Here is a 14,310-nt window from a genome sequence, read left to right as displayed (position 1 = left end):
TTCTTAAGCCTCCAGCAACCGCTGCCTCCTCTCCTCCTGCCTGCTGAATGGAGCCCTTTCCAGGGTCTGGCCTCTGCTCTCCCTGTTCCCCATGTTTTCTCTTAATCTCACTTATTGCCTGCCTGACTATGCTTTCAGAATCCTGAGCATGAGTGTGTCTCTCGAGTCTGTTTCTGCTGACTGTTGTCAAGAGCTTCCAGCCATTGGTGAGATGTCCTAACCTTTCCAAAGAGCCCTTGGGTTACGGTTCTGACGGATCTGTTTGTGTTCACACATAAAATACCTGGAATGGCTTCTCTTAACCATCCATCTGATGCGGTTAAGAATTACCCAAGAGACAAAGCTCTGGGCGGGTCAGAGAGTTTCCCAGAGATGTTTAACTGAAGCAGGAAGACCCACTAGGTATGTGGGCAGCTCTCTTCCGTGGATGGGCTGGGCTCCCAGATTGACTAAGAATCAAGCAAGCCCCGGCATTTATCTCTCTGCTTCCTGTCGAGGCTCCTGCTAACACACCCTCCCGGCCACGATGGACTATGCACCCAGATGGAGAGCCAAAATAAACATTGCCTTTCTTAGTTGCTTTTTATCAGATATTTTGTCACATTTCTGAGAGAAGCAACCAATACAACAGCACAGTCAAATCTCTTCAGCCTCCTGCCCCCATGCTCCCAATGTCCCTCATTCTCAGAACTGCCCCATGCAGCGTCTGGGACCCTGTCTGTTCACGCCTGCATCCAGGAAATCCCCACTTCCACTTCTTCCTACTGTGGTCTGTGTCCTTTCTCTTCTCTCTTCCATCGGCCTTGCTTGGAAGTTAACTCACTTCAGGATTCCACTCAGGTTCCCCAGGGTCCTCCGGGATTTTCTTCCCACCCTCACCATCTGAAGATGGGCTCCACCCCTCACCTTCAGTAGTGAGCTCCTCTGGTTATCTGGAAGTTCACCCTTCCTCACTTTGCAAAGTTTAAGACAGGGTCTTCTCCTTGTCTCAGGCTGGTCTTGAACTCACAATCCTGCCACAGCCTCTGCTGGTATTACAGGCGTACACTGTCAAAGCCAGTGACAGTGTTGTACCTGGGGCCTGTACATGCTGGCCTTCCTATTCTTATTCTCCCGTGTGTACATTTCTCCTGCTCTGGGAAAACCGGTTAATTCTGGCTCTCCCAGCACCTCTAGAGTTGTTGTTTTGCTGGCCCTTGATCAAGTTGTTTCTCCTGCTAGCATGCTCCTCCCAACTCCAGCTCTTTCTGTTGAATCCTACCCATCTTTGAGGGTGGGATTTGAGACAAGGTCTCCTTCTATAGTCCTGGTAGGCTTTAAACTCTTGGCAATTCTCCTGCCTCAACCTCCCAAGAGCTGGGATCGCAGCATCGGTCAACACACTCAGCTCTCCAAGGCTCTTTACAGTGTCATGTCCTCCACAGGGATTTGCTTGGCTTTGTTACCAAAATGCTCCCGTATCTTTTGCTACCAGAACATTTTCTTGGCGACACTCAGAAGCACTTGCTTTTTATTTAACCCCTCAACACCGTCCTTTACCCAGAGGACGTCCGTTGGCAAGCCTCCCGGCTAGTACCTCTCTTTGTGTTTTCAGGAAGTGGATTGCTATGGTGTGTTTCAGGAAGCAGGGCCCTTCCTTGGCACGCGCGCCTTCAGTCACAAGTTTGGACTTCCCACGAGTTGGGTTATTAGCAGTCCGGCCAGTGTCTAGGCTTCCTCACTTCCTTGCTCTGTGAACACTCCAGAAGCGCTGCTTGCTGCCTGCCTGAGCTGTGTGAGGTCCATCTGACTGCTTTGCATCTGTGTAGGGGCTTCCCAGCCAGCCGGTGCTTCTGGAACATTCCACCAGTTCTCATTTCTGTGAAACCCATGTCAGCTTGACCACACTGGAGCAGTCAGGCAGGTGCCGGAACCTGAATGGGAATTCAGTTCTTAATGGGACTCTCCACGGGCTGATGAGGCCCAAAACCTCTTAACCAGGGAAGTGGCAGGTTTACAGGGTGGACTGTACTTACTTCAAAGTCACAAGAAATGTGTCTGGGGGCTGAAGGAAGGTGCCACTAACTTGAAAGGGGTAGTTGAGAGCTAAGTAGTGGAGCAGTAAACTGGAGGGGTGGAGGTGCACAGGGAAGGGGAGGGGCAGTGGCGCGGGGAGGGGGAGTGGTCGGGGGAGGGGGCAGTGAAAGGTCCTGCATCCGTGGCTAGAGCTGGAGTCGCCCTGAGCTATGGGAGCATCAAAACAAAAGCGTCAACAAAAGCATTGATCAGGGACAATACCTCCTGGCCCTAAAATGTAGTAACTAGGGCTGGTGGGACGGCTCCATAGTTGAGAGCATGCAGCGCTCTTCCGGAGGACCCAAGTTTGGTCCCCAGCAGTCAGTCTTTATCTGGCAGCTAGTTTAAACCGTAACTCCAGTTCCGGGGAGTCCGCTCTAGCTTCTGATGATCCCTGCGCTCGTATGCACATACGCACACGGCTATGCATATACATACGTACACGTAGTTAAAAATAACAAGTAAGTCTTTTTTAAAAATATGTAAGGATGTGAAGCATTTTGTTACCCGAAGGCAAAAAGAGTAATGTAGAGGGCACTGAACTCATGTCTGCTGCTGCTGCAGCGTGTAACAGGGGACTGGGACACTTCCTGAGATCTGACCCAAAGCTCCACAGCAGGGAACAGGAAGAGGTGGGTGTGGAGGGGAGGTGGGGACGAGAGAATGTCTCCCCATCCTCCACCTGCCCATCTCTGCTATCGCTATAGAAACTTTGGAAACTATGTGGTCAGCCATGCTGGGCCAAGCCACACTCAGGTCAACTGTCTGGGGACACCTACTGTGGCCCAGTTCTCCCACTTTGTAAACAGAGGCCCAGAGAGATGAAAGGTGCGCATCGGAGGTCACACAATGGAGACATCAGAGACTCAGCTCCCAGCTCTCAGTGGCTGCAGACAGTGGAGACATCAGAAGCTCAGCTCTCAGCTCTCAGATGGCCACTGCATCATGGATCCTTGTACTCAACCTCCCTTTCAATTGAGGCAAGATCCCAAATGCTAGATAGTGTCCGAAGGCCGAGGCCTATGTGTTCCCCATGGGCTGAGTGCAAACAGATGTGGGAGAAGAAAGGAAAAGGAAACGGCTGTAAATGTTCATACACAATCTTACCATCTGACCTCAAGGACAAGGCATGAGACAGGGTGAGAAGAAAACAAAACAAAACAACAAAACAATGCCTAATTTTCTATTTCAAATAATTTCTCATAGTTGAAAAACAGTAAGTTCCCAAACAAATAAGTTCTTTGTCATGGTTTTGGGCCTTGATGTTAAGGCAAACGAATCTTTTTTTTTTGGGGGGGGTGGCACACACCTGTAATCCCAGTATTCAGGAAGCTGAGACCGAAGGGAAGTCCCAAGCCCAGCCTGACGTATATAGTAAAACCTTGCCAAAGAAAGAAAGAAAGAAAGATCTCATTCTTTCTAAAAATAGACAATGTTAAACATTGTCTTAGGGTTTCTACTGCTGAGATAAAACACCATGGCCAAAAAGCAAGTTGGGGAGGAAGGGTGTTATCCTTTATGGTGCGGGTGACCGGAGACAGACAGGGGAACAGAGAAAGAGGAAAGAGAGAGGGGGAGAAGCAGAGACTGCCTCTTCAGAAGGACAGACAGAGAGAGGGGAGAGAAAGCATGAGATCAGCTTGCCTAGGTGGCAAGGAAGGTGGCAGGGAGATGGGGGTGGGCGGAGCTTGTCTCTTAATGGGACAAAGTACCCAGGTGACAGGAAGGTCAGCAGAATAACAAAGGGTTCATTTGGCTTGTACTTCCATATTGTAGTCCATCTCTGAAGGAAGTCAGGACAGGAACTACACAGGACAACAACCTGGAGGCAGGAGCTGATGTGGAGACCATGGAGGCATGCTGCTTACTGACTTGCTCAACCTGCTTTCTTATAGAACCCAGGACCACCAACCCAGGGACGGCACCTCCCACAAGGTGAGCCCTCCCCTATCCACCACTAATTAAGAAAATGCCCTACAGCAGGATCTCATGGAGGCATTTCCTCAGCTGAGGCTCCTCCTTTCAGAGGCTCTAGCTTGTGTCAAGTTGACACGTGACTAGCCAGCACACACATACTTAATATTTTAAAGTTTTTTGTTTTGTTTTGTTTTTAAGTATCCAAAGCCAAAACATTTTGTAATCTCATGCCAAGGACTCCTTGGTGTCTGAAGGGGGACACCATTCATCAGAAACTCGTTTATCATGTAGTTCCGGAAAAGCCAACATGGCCTAGTGGTGCAGGGCTTTCTACTGAGCTAAGAATTGGGTGCAGGGTCCATAGACAGCAGAACAGTGACACCCGCTAAGCCCTGCAGCCCCCATCTTGCTCAGCAAGCCCCTGACAACAGTGCTAACCTGTGAACAGTGGGGGTTTGTGAGAGCCTCAGACCGAAGCCCTTGCTTTTGAATGAGAAGACCTCAAGGGGTTAGCTTTTGTGACCAAATGGCTTCGAGTGACCTTGGAGGAAAATAGTAAAACCCGAGGTTCTACCCTGGTGCCTTCCTCAGCATTAGAAGAGTAGGCCCAGCCACAGCCCCAGACAACTCGACTTTCTGCCTCTGCCTGGCAAGAGCTCGAAGCCCACCGCATTTTGTCTTTGGTGTCTCAACACATGTCCCTTGCCCTGCTCTCAATGTGTTCATGTTTGTCCCACCCTTGGACCACAGCTGCCACCACCGTTCTTCAGGACCAATCCTGCAGCAGCTGTGCTCACTCTATGGAGCTAAGTGTGAGCTCCCACCATTACCCTGCCTCACCTTGATACGCTTGGCCTTCTGCCAACCTCCCCCCCCTCTCTCATCTGGGCAGTGGACCCCCTCCAGCTCTGGGCTGGGTACCATCTCTTCCTTCCTTTCTTCCTCATCTTGCCATCTCCACGTCCCCTCTGCTTCTCCTTTTAGAACCTGTGCTCCCCACCCTGCCACTCCCACAGTGCAACAGTCTTTCGCTAGGTTCCTTGTCCGTCTTTTTCAACAGTCTTTTTCAACACTCGGGCAGGGACAGACGCAGCATCCAGGCTCAATCAGGGTCTCTACTGCTGTGATAAACACCGTGGCCAAAAGCAACTTGGGGAGAAAAGGGTTTATTTTATCTTCCAGCTTACAGTCATTGTGAAGTGAAGCTAGGGCAGGAACTAAAGCAGATGCCATGGAGGAACACTTGGCTTGCTCCCCATGGCTTGCTCGGCTTGCTTTCTTTTACAACCCAGGTCCTTAGCAGTGGCAAGGCAACAGGGAGAGTTAGGCCCTCCCACATCAGTTGCTTCAAGGCCAAGCAGAGGGAGGCATTTCGTTAATTACAGTTTCTTCTTAGATGACCCTAGCCTGTGTCAAGTTGACAAAGCAAAACCCCCAAACAACAAAGAAACTATCCAGCACAGGCCCTACGCACAACCTGTGGAAATTAAACTCATTTTTCAAATCATTGATCGCTGCCCATTTAGTGGATATGAAAATCATCTAGTGGATTGCAACCAGCCTTTAAAAGAAGCAGAATAGAGACCTGGTGGGGCAGCATAGTTGGTAGAGTACTTGCCTGATATCCATAGGTTTGGTCCCTAGCACCACATAAAGCTCCAGGCATGTGCCTGTAATCCCATGGAGTAGAGGCAGGAGGATCAGAAGTTTGAATCTGTTTTTGGTTGCAGGAGCAAGTTCAAGGCCAGCCTGGACTACTTGAGACTCTGTTAGAAGGAAGGGGAGAATCCTGGAGGGCGCCCCCTAGAGTGAGAATACTGCTTTGCGATGCTTCAGGGCAGTTGTTCAAGAGTCTCCAGTTAAACCGTAGAATGTATAATCAAAGAACCTTACCGACCCGGGCTAAATAACCGTTGAGAACATCTAGGCGCCATCAGTGAGTAAAACAACAGAGTGCGGGCTGAAGAAATGTGCATTTCTGTGCAGGCTCTGTGCACAGGACCCTGTGGTCCCCGGAGCTCTGCACAGGTCCTCAGGGAAGGAGACAGGTTTGGGGACGGAAACTGGGTGGTCTGGAGAGACTGCCAAGACGCAAACCCAGTGCTGGGACTCAGTTTACATACAAATCAAAGACAGCAATTCACTACAGGACTAGAGAGCTAACACCTTTTTAATAATTTTAAATAAATTTAAATAAAAATAATAACATTTTAATAATGCCTGTGCTTTATTAAACACTGTGCCCCAGCCCTGCCCATGAGATGTCAACAGGGTAGCACACATAGATTGTCAAGAAATTAGAAATTAACTCTGGATACAGAAATAACAATGTCATCACATGATTATCGATCAAAACTAACAGACAAGAAACAGTATTTTTTTTTTTTTATAAACTAGGCAGCCTGAACAACATTAGACGAGTTAGGTATAATGTCACACGTGATGCTGCACACCTGTAATCTCAGTACCTGGGAGGTGAAGGAAGGAGGATCAGGAATTGAAAGTAATCTTTATTTATAGAAAGTTCCAGTCCTGCCGGTCTCGAAGAAGACCAACAGGAGGAGGGAGAAAAGAAGGAAGAGGAAGAAGAAAGGAAAAAGATCAAAAGAAGAAAAGGGTCTGACAACACCACCTCTGAATCCACCGTGGGGCTGAAGCAGTGTCGCTCCTCCTGGTTAACCCAGGCTGCACCTGTTTTCACAAAGATTGCAAGCAAACTGTGTGTACACATTCACAACACTGCTTTTCTTGGTAGTAAAGGTCACCATGTGAAGCTGCTCTCTGAGCACAGCGGTCCCTTTGAAGTGATCTTGACAAGAAGGAAAAAAAATTAAAAAAAAACACGAGATAATTTGGTGACTTCTGGTTTTTATTCTTTTTCGTTCAACTGAGTCCATCATGGAGTGAACTCTCAGTGGGTGAGCATTCTTTCCCCCTACTACTTTATGAGGAACCTGCAAACACCATCACTCATCAAAGGAGATGGACCTTTTATCAAAGGAGATGTGAGAGTTAATTATACAATTATATATGTCACGAGGCCTCCCTACATCATATAAATGACCAGGTTGGTCAAAAATAAATGTTTGATGTCCTTATCAACTGTAAACTTTTTCTTCTAATGGAAACAGTTGTCCTTTTCCATCCCAGAATATATGAAAACAGTAAAGCAGATTCCATGACCATGGTAGGAATATAAACATTTTGACTACACTCTTAAGCCAGTGACATGACATGGAGTCATACCATCTCCAACTGGTGTTCCCTTACATTCCATCTGGTATTGAAATATACTCTGTGTATCTCAGGTAGCAGAGTGGCCATGGGATTTTCTGATCCTTCCTGTACATATCCCATGGAGAGGAGAGCGGGGATTAGGGTGGTGCTCACTTCCTAGGAGAGATGTAAATAACAGCTGTCCATTCTGAACAACGAAAGTGTGCTTAAATCAATATGTCTCACGAATGTCACCACACGAATCACATGCCATGCTGCTGCTTCATAGATTAGAACAAACACCCCAGAGACAAACAAGAATCCATACAACATGAATCAAGCATCTAAATGCAGTTAAGGCCGCACACGTGAAATCACACATCATAACCAGAGACTGATGAAAGACTCAGGGAGTTTTGTTCTTAAAACCTTTATAGGCAGTCAAAGAGATACAATCAGAAATCATGAATTCTATGGTAAATGCAAATGATATCAGGGAAATTGATGTAACAAGAAAGAACAATACCCCTAGTGTGTTGGGCTCTAATTTGGAAGGTGAGGGGAAAAAAATCAACTATAATGAAAATGGTGCAGAATCATCTTTTCCCCTTCCCAAGCATCCTGGAATTCACACATAAGACTTTATTCATTGGGAACAGATCTAATGAGTCCAAAGAAGCCAAGACTTTTCCTTCAGCAACCGAAAGGGTGGTCTTCTTTTTGTTTTGCAGCAGATCTAGTAACTAGCTTGAATTAAAGGAATATATTATTCCAAAATCACAATGTAATCTTGAGCCCTACAAGGATAACACTGCACACTCCTCCAAGAGGTTGAATGAAGCTACAGAAGCTAAAATTATACAAGGGAAAAAAAACAAAGTATCTTAAACAAATGGTGCTGGCATAACTGGATGTCAACATGTAAAAGAATGCAAATAGATCCATATCTATCACTATGCACAAAACTCAAATCCAAATGGATTAAAGACCTCAATATAAATCCAACCACACTGAACCTGATGGAAGAGAAAGTGGGAAGTAGCCTTCAGTGCATGGGCACAGGAGACCACTTCCTAAATATAACACCAATAGCACAGACACTGAGAGCAACAATAAATAAATGGGACCTCTTGAAACTGAGCAGTTTCTGTAAAGCAAAGGACACCGTCATAAGACAAAATGACAGCTTACTGAATAGAAAAAGACATTCACAAACCCACATCAGACAGAGGACTGATCTCTAAAATATATAAAGAATTTAATAAATTAGACATCAAAATTCCAAATAATCCAATTAAAAATGGGGGTACAGAACTAAACAGAGAATTCTCAACAGAAGAATCTCAAATGGCCAAAAGACACTTAAGAAAATGTTCAACATCCTTAGCCATCAGGGAAATGCAAATCAAAACAATTCTGAGATGCCATTTTATACTAGTTAGAATGGCTAAGAACAAAAATACCAATGACAGCTTATGTCTCTAGAGGGACCAGAGGAACTGGGGGCAATAGATGGGTGGGAGACAGCAAAGGAGTAGAGAGAGAAGCAAAAAGAGAATCAAACGCTTGCCCCAAGATCTGGCTTAAGCTACCTTGGGACTCTTCAGGCTGCTTCTCCACAGCCTTGGGGTGGACGTGGGATCGTGCAGTGCTGCACACAGCTGTTGAGACACAGACAGCGATAGTGCCCAGCCAGTATCCAGTGCCTCCCAACCTGCCTGTGCCCTGCCTGGGATTTGCCGCCGCGGCCGAAAGAAGTCCGTTAGCTCTGAAGAATGACAGTTATCCCAGGAGCCCCTTTGGAGAGACTTGAGTGCGTCTGCGGCTGCGCTCTGACAGCCTGGTACCACCCAGTCAGTGTTCCCTAAAGTTAGGCTCCGCGGGGTCCTCTGCTGTGGTGACTGCCCGGCGCCAAAGTAAAGAACTTATAGGTCTCCCACTGCCGCTGCTGACCCCTGGCGGCCATGAGGAGAAACGCACCGGGAGCTTTCTCCCCACCCTGTGGCGATCAGTGCTGGGCATGCGCACAGACTCTCGGGCAAGTGAACAGTTCTGAAATCAAGAGGATGAAGCTCTACAGCTCAGGTAGGGAGGAAAACTTCTTGAAGACCATCAAGCTCTCTATGCTAGACTCAGCTCAGGTACTAGGATAACAGGGAAAGCATAGTATATTAGGAATCAGTCGCAGTAGAACGTTATGTTGCTAGCATTCTCCCAGCTTTGTTAAAATGTTGGGAACCTTTCCTGGCTCCTCTCAAATTCTTCAAATGCTGTGGTCCTGATTTATCAAAGTGATATGGTAAGGCCATTTATGATGCCAAAATATTTATACTGCAAGATCTGAAAACTGTAACGACTTTAACTCGGAGCTCTCATGCCCATGTCCGTGATGAAAATGAGTCCTTAGTAGTGTTGATCAAACAGAAGCTGACAGCAAAGGGAATTAGCAACAGGAAACTATCCAGAACGATCTCACCATATATAGCATACATGAGTAGTTACAGGCAGTGTGATAATTCTGTAGATAAAAAACACTCCTGCAAGTATAGGGCTTGCGGAGGTGCAGGGAAGGAGAAAAGGACTATGTCCGTGAGACAGTTTGGTGAGTGATAAATCGCAGAAGAACAGGATTTCAACAACGGATTGTTAGTTTGCAGCCATGGACAATTCACATATGGCCTCATAGGTGCAAGGCTGCCCCCAGTCGCACCCCCAGGTCCTATGCTTAGGTGTTGAATAGTAGTAGTTGGGGATCGCCCTTAGGAGGAACAGATGCATCCCAGAAAAAGATATCTTAGCCTGGGTAGCTGTAAATAAGGTTTCCAGAGATTTGCTCAAATGTTAGGTATGCTAGATGGCGAAAATACTTCACAAACTTTACAATATGCAGGAGTCATGTTATGCAATGGATCAGCATTTTTTAAATTGCTCATTGCATCAATTTAATTTTTAGCACTGTTCTATTATATTACAGAATTGAATATTAGAGGAAGATTCCTTTATTTTGGACACTGGGTCTCATGTAGACCAGGCTGGCCTTGAACTTCTGTTTAGTATTTTATTTTATTTGAGACAATGTGACCCAAACTGCTATGTAGATGAGAATGACCTTGAACTCCTGATGCCTGTTTCTACCCCTGAATGCTGAGATTATGTGAAGACCCCCCAACAACTGTTTTTCTAGTGGTGGGAACTAGATCCAGGGTTTAGTGCGTTCTGCTAAGCACTCTTCGGTTGACCTCCAGTCCCAAATATTTGATTCCATTTCTCTTCACAGGAGATTAGGCTCTGATTCTGACACTAAGGACGCAGTGTACACATTATGATACAGCAGCTATACACTAGGACGTCTTTAAAATTCTGCCTCTGCATCCACTGAGGCCACTTTGTGTGACTGTCACCCTTGGCGGCTGTGTTGACCTGATCCTCCAGCCTGTTGTCAGGTCAGGAAAGGCCACTCTGGCCTCCGGTTATTTTCAGTGAAGGCAGCTGGGAAACAGAAGATGGGAGTGATGAATGAAAACAGCACATAACTTCTTGTGTGCCCCTGTCTCCCAGGATCAGGAAACTGTCATAATTACAGAAGGCAGAGGCAAGGGGCACATGACCAGGTTCCCTCATCCATGGCTGACTTTCCCATTCATTATCCTTCCCACAGCTCTTGTGTAACTTTCCATGGCTTAGCACTCTGCAGTGCCTGCTCACCTTCCTGGGTCTTCTTGCGTCTCCCACACGCTACTATCCTTTGGGGTGGTGCGACAGCTTTTACGCACAAGCCTCTGTGAGTTCTTGGGGTGCTTGTTTCCCTTTTCTAGGAGCCAGCCTACTGACCCACGATCCATGGAAAACTGGAAGGCTTCCTTCTCGTGCTTCCTGCTCACCTGACTCATCTTCTCTTGCAAGTTTGACCAGTGAACATTACAGGAGGTAGGAAATACGTCTTGCCACACACTGCAAACATGTTGCCTGGTGTGGCCAAGGAGGGATTGAGGTTACATGTGTAAGTGGCCCTCCAGAGGTCTTTAATGGCTGGAAACAGGAGAGAGAGATGTGTCTGCTCCCACAGATATTCAGCTCCGCTCACAACTTGAGTTTGCCAAAGTATGTTCCATTGTGAAATTTAGATCCCTAAAAATCCAGATACTAAAAATGGGTCTTTTGAAGCTGTGACCCTTTTAGTAATTTAAAAAATGCTGCTTTGGAAGTCTGGGTAATATTACATGTGAGTTGAGTTCATTTTTCCTACTCTGTAAGCTGACATTGTGTGGTTTGTCTGTTCTCAGTATAGTGGGAGCAGGAACAGGAAACTACCTCCGTGGAGAAATTTCCTCCACTAGAGATGCCTGTGTTCAAGCCTGTGGATCATTTCCTTCATTGATGTGAGAAATCACAGTCCACTGTGCAAGACTAACCCACGGGTAAATAAGAGAGCTAGAGGAGAAGCCCCAGGTATTAAGGACTGCTGAAAGCAGAAAAATCAGTTTTTCCTAGAAATAAACTTCTTAAGTGGTTATCCAATATCCATTGTCTATGGTTAACTCTAAAAACCATACACATACATGCTAAACTACATAGATTTAGCCAGATTTATTTACATATTTTTCATGGATGCATGTGTTTGAAAATATATGCATATACACCTAGCAATAATGAAGTGAAGGAGGACATGAATCTGTGAGTAGACGGGAAGGGTTTGAAAGAAGGGGAATGAAGTATGTAACTATATTTAATTGAAAATAAAAATCAAGTTTAAGAAAGAGAGAGTGCCAGCTGAGCAAGCCATGCTCCTCACTGAAATGATGTTCCACTCTGCTATGGAGTCAGACAGCAAGCAGCCACCCCTTATAGTCTCTGGTTCAGTTCCTGCTCTCTTGTTCCTGTCTTGGTTTCACTGGATGATGGACTGTCACCTCTAACCCAAATAAAGGCTCTCCTTCTCCGGGTGCTTTTTGGTCAATGTATTATCACAGCAACAGAGAAACCAATTAATACCACCTGCTTCTATATACAACCTGTCATTCAAGGCAAATGTAAACAATACACCATATTTTTTAAAAAAGACTTGTTACAATATCTGGAGAAGGCAGAAAGGCATGGGGAATGGGTCCTTTTTTTCCACCCACTATGTATATACACAGCATATCAAAGGAAATATAAGCCATGTTTCCTTTGGGATAAGCACTTCTTAAACAGCTGTTTCCTTTCTCCTCTAACCCTGAGAACTATGGCAATATGAACCATTGCAATTAAGTCATTTCAACAAAACTACCCTCTGGTTTGCATGTAGTGGTGCAGACATCTAATTCCAGTTCTCTGGCAAGAGTGTCACTAATGCGGGATCAGTCTGAGATCTTATGAACAATTTGTCTTAAAACTAAGATCCTGACCCTTCCACTGGCTCCACAGGATCTTCCAGTCACCAAGGAAAAAGTTCTGTTGGTACTGGTCACACAGTATTGTAAAGAGAGAATGCTCGTTCATTTCCCGGCTGCCTAGATCTAAATAATCACACAGAAACTATATTAATTACAACACTGTATGGCCAACAGCTCAAGGTTATTCCTAGCTAGCTCTCATGGCTTAAATTAACCCATTTTTATTAGTCTATGTATTGCCATGTGGCTGTGGCATTACCTCATTTTCTATATATCTTGTTTCCTCTGCAACTGGCTGGAGTCTGCTTAATTCCTCTTACTCTCTCTTCTCTCTCTCTCTCTCTCTCTCTCTCTCTCTCTCCCTCTCTCATATGTGTGTGTGTGTGTGTTCAAATTTTCTGCTTCACTTTACTCTGCTAAGCCATTGGCCAAAACAGCTTCTTTATTAACCAATGGTAATAAAAACATATTCATAACATACATAGGGGAATCCCACATCACAGTATCCATCTATCTCCTGCAGAAAATTGACCCAGTATAGCTGTTATAGCTTCACGTTTGTATCCTTGACTTACTGAATCAAAATAACTATAGCATTTAAAACATTTTCGTTTTCATGGAGACAAACACTAAATGCCAGTTGGTGCTGTATGTAAAACTACTTCTCACTGGGCATGGAGGTAAGAGGATGACTTGCAGTAACTGTCGCTCTCATGCTCCATGTACCTCAGAGATCTACCTCACTTTATCAAGCTTAGGATCAACAACTTGACCTACAGAAATGTATTTTTGGCCAGGATAATTTTGTTTTCTTAACTATAGCCCTGACTTATCTGGAGCTTACTACCCAGGCCTGGGCCTCCAGAAAATGGTGATCATCATAGGTCAATGTGGAAAGCATGATTGGTGGGTTGGAGGCTCTCAACAGTCAGGATGTCCACGGGAGATTTGCCTTAGAACATGTTATGTTTATTCCCAGGGACACTTCTTGGAAAACCATGCTATTATAGTGGCTATAGTAACCTCATCTCATGTTTTGGGAATGATTGGTAGGATAGAGAAAACTTCAGGCTTCCATGGGAGAATCCTCTCTGATGAGAACGCTTTGGCAACAAGCTTGACCAGCATCCTCTAGGAGGCCCGTCAGCATCCTCTAGGAGGCAGGCCAGGAGGATGGCAATATAAGAAGGTCTAGAAGATCCTTGACACCGTTGGCCAGCAGCTAGTTCTGACAGGCTTGTACCTGTAAACTCAGCAAAACTGATGCAAACTCAACCTCTACAGGGTCCAGAGTCACACAGCGGCCAGGTTCAGTCCCCATGTGTATCAGTCAGATGATTGAGATGCTAGGACTTGGGAGCACAGCAGTGTGATCCTGATTTTCAGGATCCAAAGTTCCAGCTTTCTGTGTTGTCTAGTGGACATTAGTTCTGCTCAACCTGTGTTCAGAGCTTAGGGCCAGTTTGTTAACATGTTAACACCACCTTGGGGTTGGTTCATTGATATATCTGAGTTACCTTGGTGTTTGTTCCTTAACATGTTAGAATCTGCCTTAGGCTTGATTCGTTCTGGAGCTGCCTGTGGCTAGCTCCCTTAAACACACCGTACAAGCTTCACATTGTTCCAAGCTACACCAAATGATTTTATACAAAATGATTTATGCTCTAAGCACTCGAATTCCCCAGTGCCAGGATGATGAACTTAAATCACCACAACTGGCTCAGTTTCTGTTCTGAAATAAGAATTC

This window comes from Myodes glareolus, chromosome 22 (genome assembly GCF_982192425.1).
Source record: "Myodes glareolus chromosome 22, mMyoGla1.1, whole genome shotgun sequence".
Taxonomy (NCBI): domain Eukaryota; kingdom Metazoa; phylum Chordata; class Mammalia; order Rodentia; family Cricetidae; genus Myodes; species Myodes glareolus.
This window is presented reverse-complemented; position numbering follows the sequence as displayed.